The following is a 12,862-nucleotide window of genomic DNA, read 5'->3' as shown; positions in this document are numbered from 1 at the left end:
CCGTCATATGGGCTCTGGGCGGGCAAAGTATACGTTCCCATTTTCCTGCGGAAACCGTCGCGGAAACAAAGAATTATCACTCAATTTCGGATTAGCCAGCGGGAGGACGCGGGAAGCCCACCGACGGCACAGATCCAGATAGATACCATTCGATCAGCGTTCAATGCGTCCCGGTTGCCGTTTGCGATTTGTGCGCCAACCTTTTTATGGCTATTACTGGCCGAGGGGTACACGCGAAACCTTTCCCGGCCGGTTGATTGATCGGTGCAACAAAGTGCTTCGCTTACAGCCACCACGCACACGTGTACCGTCCAACATCTGGCCAGAATGGTGATTTGATACCGTGATTTGACATGTACCAAAGGACTAAGTATTCACCTTTAACCCATATCTGCTGGATTTATGCGTGATTTTGCGATATCAATAAAGCGCACCTGTTTTATCTCGATTGCATTTACATACTGGCAGAGCCGATTTTGTATTCCAATGTTCAACATCTTCCAGCATCCATCACTAGCAATTAATTACCAGCAATATAACTTCTCATTCCACCATTAATTATAATGTAATGGTTTGCATTATAAATCACCTGTCAAATTTGACAGTTCGTCTAGCTACCCACACCTTACATGTCAAACCTGTAACAATCTATTGTAATAGTCACACTGTAACAGTGCTGTAACGGTTAAATGCTCAGTGAACTATTAGTGTGGACCAGTAGTAACTTTTAGTGATGTGACGATGATGAATCTTGATGAGAAGAGAAGAGTCATCTCTAGTGAGGAGTTATTCAAATCATCTGTCAACTCAGACAGTCAAACATTCAAGATTCCTCTAAAAAGCTTGGGGTATCGGATTTTTTTAAAAGAATTAAGAATCTCCAGAATAGAGATGACTCATGCATTGGATTAAAAGAATCATTTAGATTCATGATTCGTAATCAGATTCATCCAACACCAGTAAATCTATAATCTCTGCAGGTATATTCTACTTCTATTTTACGATCAAGGATGTATATTTCTTGCTCCATTCATATGTTTCTTTGATATTACAAGTTAATGTTAACTACTTAATGTTTATTAACAAACTGTAATATTTTCCTAGGGGTTTAACTAGATAAACTCTTTATAGAAAACTCTCAACTTTCAACTCAACTCTCTTCTCAACTCAGACCAACCGGTTAAAACCATTCTACTACCTGTCATTTTATAGCTCACGGTTAATCCGCGCTGCCGGTTAATCCGACCCTAGATAATCGGAGTACTACCACACTTAAAAATGTGACAGTTGCATAATCAAAACAAACCACTGTCATAACGCACAGTGAATGCTTGGATGGATAGTTTAACGAATTGATACTCCGTTGTTCAATTGGAATTGCCTTATTGCTATCAAGAACTGGAGCGTACTATACATGGGGTGTCGCACAAATGTCACAAACTCCACAACAAAAAAAGAAACAAACCCAGACAAACAAAGGATCAATAATTGTGCACTCACGCTCAGACATATTCATCGTGCATCAGGGAAAAAAAAGGTGAAATAACAAAAAGGACCTTACACAATGGGCCCTGCTAGCATGAGGCAAGTTAAAATAACAAACACCTAAAGCGCAAAATAACACCCCGTACCAATCCAGTGCCAGTTGTCCGTGGACCCTTCCGAGGCTATGTCAATCGGAGCCATCGCCGACGGTGCTTTACCGTGTAATGTTTCGGATTAAAAATAAACTATCATCTTCAATTTCTGCCATCCCACCATAACATAACCTTTTACCGGTCCCTTCCACTCTGTAGTCTTCTGTCCGATAATCAGTACTTGTTAAAAAGTTTCGCCTTGCTCCAATTTCGATGCACACGTTATGGAATGTGGGTTTTCTCTTTTTTTTGTCACTCTGTTCCGGTTAAAAAGAATATTAAAAAAAGCAAGAAACATCAATGTTCAATTGCAATGCCTCCTGATGCAGATCAAAGTGCAGTCGTCCTTCATCTACCTTACGTCCTGTCTTTGCACTTAGAATCGAAATTGCGTTGATGTGAAATTTAGTTCCCTTTCTTCGCACCAAACTCATCTGTAAAACGAACCAATCCATGATTTCTTTTACATTTATATGCCCTGCTGCTGCTGCTGCTGCACTTACACCACCGGCCCGGTCCCATCCGGGATGCCTCCAGGGCATTCGTCCCAAAAATGTGCTGCACCTTCGTGCTTCGGTGCCGTGCTGCGAGTACGGTTTTGTTGTCACCACCTCAATTTGTCACCTTGTATTTGCGAGATACCACGCGCGTTACCTCGTTCCCATAGCCGCACCGGTGTGCCGTACCTTCAGACGGCTTCAGATTTCAGCATTCCTTTCTTCGGGCGCTTCGAATCCTTGTCTGAAAAAGCGGGCATTAGGAGCTGCCCCGGACAGGCTCAAACGTAACGATCGGAAAACGGGAAAAGCAACACAACAGCAGCAGATCGGTAACAGTACTCCAAATCCCGACAAATCCGTTTTGTGCATTAGGCAACGCTTACGTCCACCGGTCCGTCGGGTGAATGGTGAGGTGTTGCAGTTTTATTTGCCATCACTTACGCTTTGTTCTGCTTCCTTGTACCTTTCATTTCCTGTGTGCTTTCGGCCCTTTTTTTGTTTTCCTCCTTAAGGTTTATCTGCTCGACAACTTACTTGACGCTAATTGTGGGCATAATTTTATTTTACCGAGTATTTTTTCCTCTCTCTCTCTCTCTATCTCTCTCTCTCTTTCTTCGTAACAATCGCCCATTGAGTGGAATTTTAAAATTAATTTAAATCTCCCAAAATGCCTCGGGCAAGGAGATCGGAAATCAGCATTACTGAATGAGCTGAAAAGGTAGCCAAAACTGATCCTTAATGACATAATTTTCTTTTGTGATTAGTTCGCTTTACATATCCGATTTATTTTATTCATTCTCATTTTTTTAGAGAATAAAAGAATTATTTTAAACAGTTTTTTCATCTTTTCTATTCCACTACAGCTCTGTTTATTAATAAAATGTGATGTTTTATCTTTTTTTCTTTGATATTTTTTAATGTTAACATTCTTTGCTTTGTGTTAAAAGTATCCATTTGTTACGGTTTATTAGCCTTTACTATAAAAATTTGTATATAAATGTATTATGCAGATATTTACCCATTTTCTGCACTACTGTCTTTTAAGTTTGTTACGTAAACTAATAATACATCTTTGTTTTATTTACATGTTTTTTATTCTTGTGTATTTACAAGTATTATATCTATATACAATATATACAAAATTATCAGTATTATACAATTCTTTTCATATGTGATAGTCTTTACTTTTTATATGCTTTATTTTAGTTTTCACTTATTCATTATTCGTTTTTTTAAAGAATTTCTTTTATTTCTAAATGTTAGTTAGATTTAAAAATTCTGTCCTGCAAAGCCAGACCAAAACCTAACTAAAATAATTTGAAGAATAAAAAATGTATTGATTTCTTTCATAAAGAGCACATTTTCGATTGTTTAATTAATTTGAAATTTACCTCTATTTATTGTATTGTATACAAGCTTTATTTATTGTATTTCCTTTTAGTTATTTTTTATTCTTAAAAATTACGTTAATTGAAGTTTAAAACTGATCTAACAATCATAGTTAATATATATTGTTCGAAGATTTATAGATATTTTGTATGTTATAATGTTAGTGTAAATTAGTGTTTGCTTACTGAAATGTATTACTGAAATAAATATTACTTCGTACTATTGTTTTTACTTCAAAACAACCTTCTAGTCTACTCTTTTGTAAAGACAAAGAAGAGAAAATTGTTAGTTAAAGTTTGATCCTTATTTGTTTAAAATTAAATTATTTATTTATTTATTTATTTACTCATTCATTATTCATTCATGAATTAATTAATTTATTTATTTATTAATAAAATAATTTATTTATTTATTTTTTTATTTATTTATTTATTTATTTATTTATTTATTTATTTATTTATTTATTTTTTTATTTATTTATTTATTTATTTAATTATTTATTCATTTATTCATTTATTTATTTATTTTCCAATATGACAGTTTTACCTTATTAACAGGTTTATATTATTCAACATTTTTCTCCTTCTTGTATCGAACGAATTTCGATTCGATTGGTACAGAAATGATTCTGAACGCCTGGTTTAGAGCGTGATGCTTCAGATTTGTTTGCATTATGATATGATTGCATTACAACTTAGTCACTTAATCGTCATCATATAAACAAACAAACAAACAGACAAAACCGCACCAAAGAGCACTACCATCACCAAACCACAATTACCGTACACCCGAGGGGTTTGGAAACTATCCACACGGAACACCCGGGGACCCCTGCGCAGGGAAAACAGCCAAAAAGGTGCCCGGAAAATAATGCCGACCATCCGACCATCTGGAGTGGTTCCTCGCCGTTCCCTCCGGTGCCGGATGGTACGTAATGGTACCATCATTATGAAACGTAAAAACATCAAAATTAACTTAACATATTTTGATAAATTTGCGGCAGCTTTTGACTTTCGCCTGCACCGAAGGGTGGTGCGTTGCCGTACCGCTCGCACACGAATGTATGTTGCAGATTGAAGCGGAACCCAAAACCTGCCCTGGGAGTGAAAAAGGGAACGTCAGCAACGGGGGTCAAATGTGTGTCTACCAACCCTGCAGGAACGGTGTAAGGTCTCCGGGTTCTCGGCGAGTTGTATTGATTGCGGCGAAAATGAAGTTAACATAAATTTTCCTCCCAACAATTTTCCACCCCTTCCCGAGCGCAGTGTGTTGAGGAGCGGTAATAACAAGCTGCTACATACCGGCCTGTGTTTGCACCAGCCGTACCACGTTGAAGGTGCCGACGGGTCCGGGAAAAGGGAGACAGAACGCGCAAAGCCCCAAAAGCCGCGACCGTACGAGGGAGAAAGGATGTCCCATTTCATTATCGAGACGACCAATAAAAGTGAACGAAACGACCGAGATTTAATAGACTCGAAATCCCTCGCAGCACCATGCAACCCCGTATCGATCGCGCGACCGTTTGCGAGTGTGAGCGACCGAGGGCGGTTGGGAAGAGAAAGCACGATGTACAAACCCTCCCCCCCCCACCGGTACCAGCTTCCGAGCTCAATTATAGGGTAATCTGTTAATGCACGCATCATAATCTAGTAATCATTCCACTCCTGCTGCTACCGGGCTGGGAATAAAATCACGGGGGCAACGCACCCCGGGCAGCGGCGGGAACGGCGAGGGGCGGCGGGAAAGAAAAAAGACCCCGGAGGGTGATGAGCCGGTGATGCGCAATTTCCCTCCCTGCCGATTTTCGGCTCAATTTTCAGCGATTTTCACATATTTTTCTTTTCTTTCTTCACTCCCGTCCGTGCGTTGTGTTGCTCTCGGCGCACGGTAGAGAAGGAAGCAACATAAAGCAAGACACAGGGTGTGGCTTCAGATTACTCACCACCCTTCCTCCTCTTCCCCCTCCTCCTCTATCCACTCCTTCGCGCAACCCAAAAACCGTGTAAAAGGGATGGCAGGGTAAGGATCTGTGCTGGGATGAGATCTGTTTTCTTCATGTGTCATGATTTCTGCCTCGTCCACAGAATTCCCAAGTGTCACTTTACCACCCCGAAAAGTGCACACCGAAGTGGTCCTCCCGGGACTTTCGGGCGGGTTACGGAGCAGGCACGAGGGGTGGACGAGCGGACCAAGGGAGGGCGAAAAACGGCAATGGAAAATAAAAGCCAACCTCGTTGGCAAAAGAACCCCCCCTTACCCTTCCACGCCCGGGGCTGCCGTGGGCAAACAAAACAGCGGGTCCGAAGGGTGGAAATAAAGCTATTAAGCTATTATAAGGCGTCTGTCAGTTGAGTGGGTTTGGTTGTTTATCTTGTTTATCAGAGCGAATAAGTTGCTGCCGGTTTGGTTGGACCGGACACCGGGGCGGAGGGGATGCGGGCAGGACACGATCACGGAACCAATGTACCAAAAACCCCCCGAACAATGGGCAAATCCTGAGCAAAAATCAGAAAATGATTTAACGAGAAGGTACGCGGGAGAGAGGGGTAGGGGGGGGGGGGGGCGGAGAGTAAGGACGATGAAGGGGGACGGTTTCCGCGGGGTACACACATCAAACGATTTTTCCCGGCTAGGGACCAGGGGCGAAGGCAAACCGAAACACGTCCATTCCGTCCAATTTTCTTCACCAGCTTGACAGATTGTTAACGAATAAGTCATTTTCCTATTAACATTCTTTGTCGGGTTCTTTCTCCCTCTCGCTGGTGCTTCTTTGTTTTGCTTTTTCCATCAAGAATTTTTCTCAAGTTTTTTTCTTTGCCGAACGCTTCCTTCACCTGTTACCGTTCTTGGAGCGAAATGTCACCTTCTTGAGGTAAAAACCAGTGGGGGTTACACCGGCAGCCGCACGTAAAACAAGCGCAAACGGTGACAGCGTTGACAGCGCAACGCAATAAACAGGGAGTGGATGTGAACGATCCGGGGCACGAGCTTACTTTCGGGGGAAACAAAAAAGGTGTAAATGGTGATGATCCAGATGAGAGTTACACGGCAAATTGGAATTCCGGGGCCAAATTGAGTTTTCCACCGTTGGATGGTGATTGTGCTTTTCGGATTGTGCATTGTGGTTGTGTGCCTGGCTGGTGGCCCGATTCAAATGTGGTAGCGTACGGTTGCTGCCGGAAGTAGCGCTTAAAAAACCGGCTTCAGCGTTGCCACCGATACGGTCCGGCGGCCACACAGAGCGAGAGACAAAGGCAGCAAAGGAGCGTGGCCACCATTTCGATAATGCCAAGCATTCCATTCCTTCTTGACGGTGTGCATGTGGCTAAAGTTTCAAAATTACCTGTCAGCTGCTGGAAATAGATTTGCTCTCCGATTATGCATAAATTGGTAAACCCGGGGGTCTCTTGCCGTTTCCTTGATCCCGTTTTGCGAGTTGGCTAGAATATTGTTGCGCGGCTGCAAAACGACCTCGGGGTATCTTGTGGAGAGTACAGCACGGCAGGAAAGGAACAGGAAGGTAACAGGCTTTCGTGCGATAGCTTCGTATCAATAAACACTAGCGTTGCCCTTCCATAACTAGCGAATAGCTTTACTGATGTGCTGGGGAAGATATAAACCCCTCCTCCCCAATAACATCATCTGATTGTTTTTTGGTGAGCCTGATTGTGGAGTCAGCGCAGGCAGTGACGTGAGGGCAACAGTGATTGCAATCACAATTGGAGTCTTCGACGTGATGAAGAAGCATGAACTAGTGATATTAGTTCCAGGGTCCCAGGTTCCTAGGGTTCGGAATTAGGTCACAGTGACCACACCTCCATTGCTTTGACATCTTTGAGATACCACTTTTAATAGCACTTGCATAATAGTTCAGTTATCAGTTTGGATATTGACGCCTCAGACGAGGTTTTTTTTACTGAACTCTCTTCAACTCTAACATGAAATGAGGAACTCTTTTCAACTCTTACATGAAATGAGGAACTCTTGGCAACTCTTACATGAAACGAGGAACCAAATATCGGATAGAGGATCTCTTCTAGAGAAATAATCTGATAGACGAACTCTTCATTATATCTAATTAATCAGGAACTAGTACCGAGAATTTTTGGAACCAAAGGATCTCTTAGATACAAATTATCTGACAGCTCTTCTGTCAGCTTACATTATCTGATAGGAGGAAAGTATCAAGTAGATTTATATGCCGCTTTCCGACACTTGGAATCAGTAACTTCACAGGTATATTAGCTTAGGGTTTCTGTAGAACCATCGCTGTAGTCGTTAAGAGTCGTTAAGTCATCTTGCTTCACGTGGAAGGCAACCTGTTAGTTGTTCTGTAGCTCAGACCAAGTCTCACAAAATTCTGACAGGCTTATTAAGGTTAGCACGTTGAATAGATATAAATAGTCGGATACAGAGGCACTTATCCTATCAGTTCTGTTGGGATAATATATCACTTTAAAACAAGCAGACACAACTTACTAAGATGAGTCTTGATGATCTTGATGTCAACAGCAAAACTTCAATCTTGAAATATACCATAGGATATGCTGTAACGCCCTCAGTAGTTTGGCGGTCAACGTTCATTCGCTACAACTAATTAATCGATTCGTCTATTCGGGCCCCTGAAGTCCGTTCTGTCTACAAACGCAATCAGATTCGTCCCGGACACGGTACAAATAGGCTTTGGTCTAATTTGTGTCTACCGGTCAATAGATAGTGTGATGCGGCTAGCAGAGTACGGGTTAGTCCTCATCAAATTAACACCTCCAATTTTCCAAAACCCCATTTCCATTTCGTCATCAAAACATCCGCGGGATCTCATCACCTTTAGCTAATTCGCCCTGCCGAGTGTGTCGTTCGTGTGGTACGGAGGTTGGTTGCGTCCTTTCGGGCGAATTAGTATAATTGCTTCGCTTGCTCTTTCACCGATTTCTATCTGATTCCGATCGTTTCTCGACAAGCCTACAAGTTCCCGGTTCTCAACCGTACATGCACGCACATGTTTGACCTTTACGCCTGTCTCGTTCGCACTCACCAAAACCACAGTCATTCGGCAACAGTGCAAGGAATCCGCAGCGTAAACGAGACCTTAAGTTGTTAATTAAATTAACTTCCCCATTGCCGAACCAACCGTGCGCACTGCAGGCGGGCGCGAACGTACACACAAAATGACATCAATCGCTCGTAACGGAAGTCGAAGGCGCAACTTAACCTATAAATATGGATGTCCGTTCGAGGAGCCGCCGTTTCCGGCACACCCTCCCACCGCACGGAGCCGCATTTAACCTTCAGCGTTGCGCTGGCCCGTGCCCGTTATCGGTGGCCGGAAATCTACGATTATCGTTATTGTTTTCATTATTCTACCGGTTCCGGTTATTAGGTGCCTTCCACTCCATCCAGGTGTCCGTCCGTCCTGCTCACACCGCCATCTTTGCGGTGCGGTCGGTCAACACGCTCTCCCCTAAGTCGCGCGTCGGGAAATTCTCGCTAGGTCCGGTCATGTGTGAGTGTTTTGTTTTAATGAGCCATTCGCGAGTAAAAAAACACTTCGATTCCCCCCCTGTGTGCACGATGCACATGCACTCGAACAGCGGGGTCTGGAGGTATATCGACAGTGGAGCAAATGTAACAACACGCGTCTGCCACGGCTTATGGCAACGGAATTAACACTCTATCTATCAACCGAGTCGCGCACGAGCGGTAAAGCAGAAAGTTGTAAATGACTTTCGCCGTAAACCGCAGACAACCGCATTGCCATGTCCGGTGGTCTGTTTGCATCCTGCTAACACCGGATGGCAGTAAGATGGACAAAGCGCACTCAGGGCAGGATAGATTGATGGTAAAGTTAATAGTCAAATCAGCTGCACTAATCTGCGTGGACGTACAGAGAGCGCGTCAGAGAGCATTGAAAAATTGGAAGGCCTCGGCCCATCAATCCAGTTATACTGATAACGTGATAGAGAGGTCCATTAAAAACGAATGGTTGTCATGGATAGTGCCTTGTCGCATCTAATATGTATTTCCCACTAGCTATTCGATGTCCGAGTTGGTCTAGGTTAGAGATCCAACATATCATTGATCTAGACGTCCAAGAATTACAAATCTCCCGGAATTCTTCACAAAAACTGGCGATCTACTGGAGACTACTCTTGAGCTGTCTCAAAAATCCTTTGGAACTTGTTTGTTGTGATAGTGTAGAAAAACTGGTTACACTTTGACAACGAATCAATAGCTTCACAAACTCCCAACACTCAGGATGTACTTGTAGACACCCTCAGCAAGACGTCCCTGCAAACCCATCGCTTTCCACTGATCACTATCAGCTCCGAATCTGCCCATTTGTAGGTGCTTACGCGCTGAATATGTTTGCCACCGCTGCCATCCCGCTGCGTCTAATCCTGCGCGCAGGACTGGCAGGACTCGCACTCGCGACGTGGAAAAGGGGAAACCCGGCCGCATATGTTGCTGTATCCGGCTCCGATCCTTATCTGTAATTTAAATGCTCGTGCTCGTTCGGTCATTTTCACCCGGCGTTCACCGGCTACCATTAATGCGCCGGGGGGTTTCGCGGCGCAACGGACACCAGTGATTAGGCGATCGTTTAATACTTCGCTCACCGACGCTTCCCAAACACGGTCTGGCATTTCCACTAGACCGCTTGCAACGCGTGAAGAAAGCAGACGACCAAAGAAAACAAAAAGGGAAAATACAAACAAACAAACACTCACAACAACACGGTGACCGAACACATCCGGAACACCGGAAGGTGGACATCACACATATACAAAGTCAAAATAACGATGAAGGGCGCGTAACGAAACGCACCAACTTTTAATTTGATTGATGCGTTTTGATGTTTCCGGACACCGATGTTGGGGTTTTTTTTGTGCCGAAAGACACGAAGGGGGCAGGGGGAATGGGGATGAGAAACAAAGACTTCGCAACCACCCGCCGGTTGCCGGTGGAAAGGTGATAAGTTGCGATTGCCGATGGCACCCGGGTGCTGCCTGGATGCCATTAGCAAAAGGACGCGAAAGGTCCCTCCTGGTGAAGGTGATAATGGCCGACCGGAGGGGAGCACACTGCGGCTAATTCATACATACCCCGACAAACACCGGACCGCAGCGTTGGATGCGGAATGATATGCACGAAAAAAAATAGGCAAAAGAACAAAATAAAACCAACCAGGGTAATTTGTCTCCGTCCGAGGAACAAAAAGAAAAACACCCACTGGACTAATTACGAGTTATACGAGGTATTCGCGACATCGTAGCTGTTCAACTTTACTAAGGTGCTGACTTTAAAGAAGCGATTTGAAAAAGAGCAAAGGGAAAGGAAACATAATAGATATCCTCACACCAGCGACAAAAAAAAACAAAAAACCTTCGGAAATGTTAACAAATAGACAACAATTGTTGACACTGTTAAACGAGGGAAGACGTCAAAATGGGTCATGTCATTGCTTTCGAAAACAAATAGCAGTCATTTAGTGTTTTTGGGGTGTAATTAGTAACTGATTTGTAATTACAGGCAGTCCCCGAAATACGCGGTTTTTGAAAATTTGACAGATGAGCTAGTTTATAGCACAAAATCTAAGCCAAAAAGGTGAAATTTGGTCGAAAATACTTTTTTTGTCATATTAAACATTTTTTTCTAACTTATTTTAATGTATTCTTTCTAAAAATCGCCCGATTCGGTGAAAAAATTAAGTCCAGAGAAGGAAGTCGACTCTGTTACTTTGAAGTATAAACGGAATCCGCTCCAGGATTGGACTTACGCGGATTATGCCGGTTCGTTATAATAGCGTATCTCGGGGACTATCTGTACAATTTTTGTTTAAACAAAATCCAGCGAAAGATGTCTTCTGTTTTGTTGCGCTGTGTGACAGATGCACGGTTACTTATATGCGCTGTCACTGACAGCTGTCATTTGTCTACTAACATTCGCCAATACAGCTAGCAAGATCAATTATGTTACCTTATTAGCTACTAGCTTTCATCACCGGCAAAGAGTTGTTATGAAAGCAACTAAACTCGAGTCATTTACCGTTTAGTGTTGCCCTGTTTGACAGGTTCATTTGACAGTGCTCTTAAAAGCACTACGTCGCCCCCTCGTGTGGGTTTGAGTGCCACTAGCGCTTCAAGCTCATTTTGTTGCACAACAAAATGCATAATTTGCTATTTGCTGCTCTCTCTCTTTTTCACTCTTATGGGTTTGCTTTGCCTGATGAGCTGACTTACTCGCTTCCCGCTTTCCCCGCCTGCCTTCGTCCAGTGGGAAACATTTCATTATTATTAGTGTTATTATTATTGTGTTGCTCTGTCTACTCTCGCTTTTTGTCACACCACACACAGCCAGCGGCCGGACACAGGATTCCTTCCCCACAGGACAACTGTCAAACGGAGCGATGGTAGTAGCGAACGCTTTGATCGTGACTAATAATCAAAAAAGGCGTCGTTCGTGCTTGATTCCATGATGTGCTGGGGCCCACCCACGCTTCTCCCTCATTAGCCGCATAGCGCGCCTGGGCATTATGACATGAAAATGTTGCTACAATTCTTGCCCCGCACCTGCGCCGCCCATCTGCCGATTCTGCCCAGCAGCACAATCTAATCTGCCGCTGGTCACCCGTACAGAAGTTTCGGATTTGTTTCGTTGCAGCACGTTCCCCGGGCTCGCTCGCCCAGAACGCCATCAAGTGGTGGTGCGGCATCCAGCAGCATCCAGTGCCGCCGGGTTTTGCGACCGCCTACCGGCATCTTTACGGCAGAAGAAGAAAAAACCCCACACGGGTAAGGAAGATGAAGCGGCGGTAGAAAGCAAAAGGTCCGACGGGAAAATTAAATGTGTTTCGTTTGAAGTTTCATTACACGCTGACGTTGCCGCGCAGTCCGTTGCCTTTTGCGGATGCCTCCATTTTCTTATTATCGTTTTCGGGTTGGGGTTCGGGGTTTGCCGTGTTTGGCTACTTTCATCCACCAGCTGCCAGCGCCAAACAGCACCCACTTTTCCGTCCGTTTGAAGCCGAGCAGCCTGGGAATGTTTGTGGTCCGTGTGATTCGTTTGATTCTTCCTTTTATTTTCATTCTGTTTTTTTTTTTGGAATGTTCTGCTTGTAGGACAAACTTATTATTAAACAAAAAAAGGGAACACTCAACGTGACATTACCGGGCGCCATCTTTGGTGACTTTGGGGCAGCTAATTGCAGCAATGGGACAAGAGGTGGACAAGAGCAGAATAGAAACATTGGACTGTTACGTGAAGATACACAAAATGTCTTCAGACTGCTCCAATCATTTCAAAAGACTAACGGCTCACTTTCAAAATGTTCTCAGA

This window comes from Anopheles moucheti, chromosome X (genome assembly GCF_943734755.1).
Source record: "Anopheles moucheti chromosome X, idAnoMoucSN_F20_07, whole genome shotgun sequence".
In the NCBI taxonomy this organism is placed as follows: Eukaryota; Metazoa; Arthropoda; class Insecta; order Diptera; family Culicidae; genus Anopheles; species Anopheles moucheti.
Note: the sequence above shows the minus strand (reverse complement) of the source record.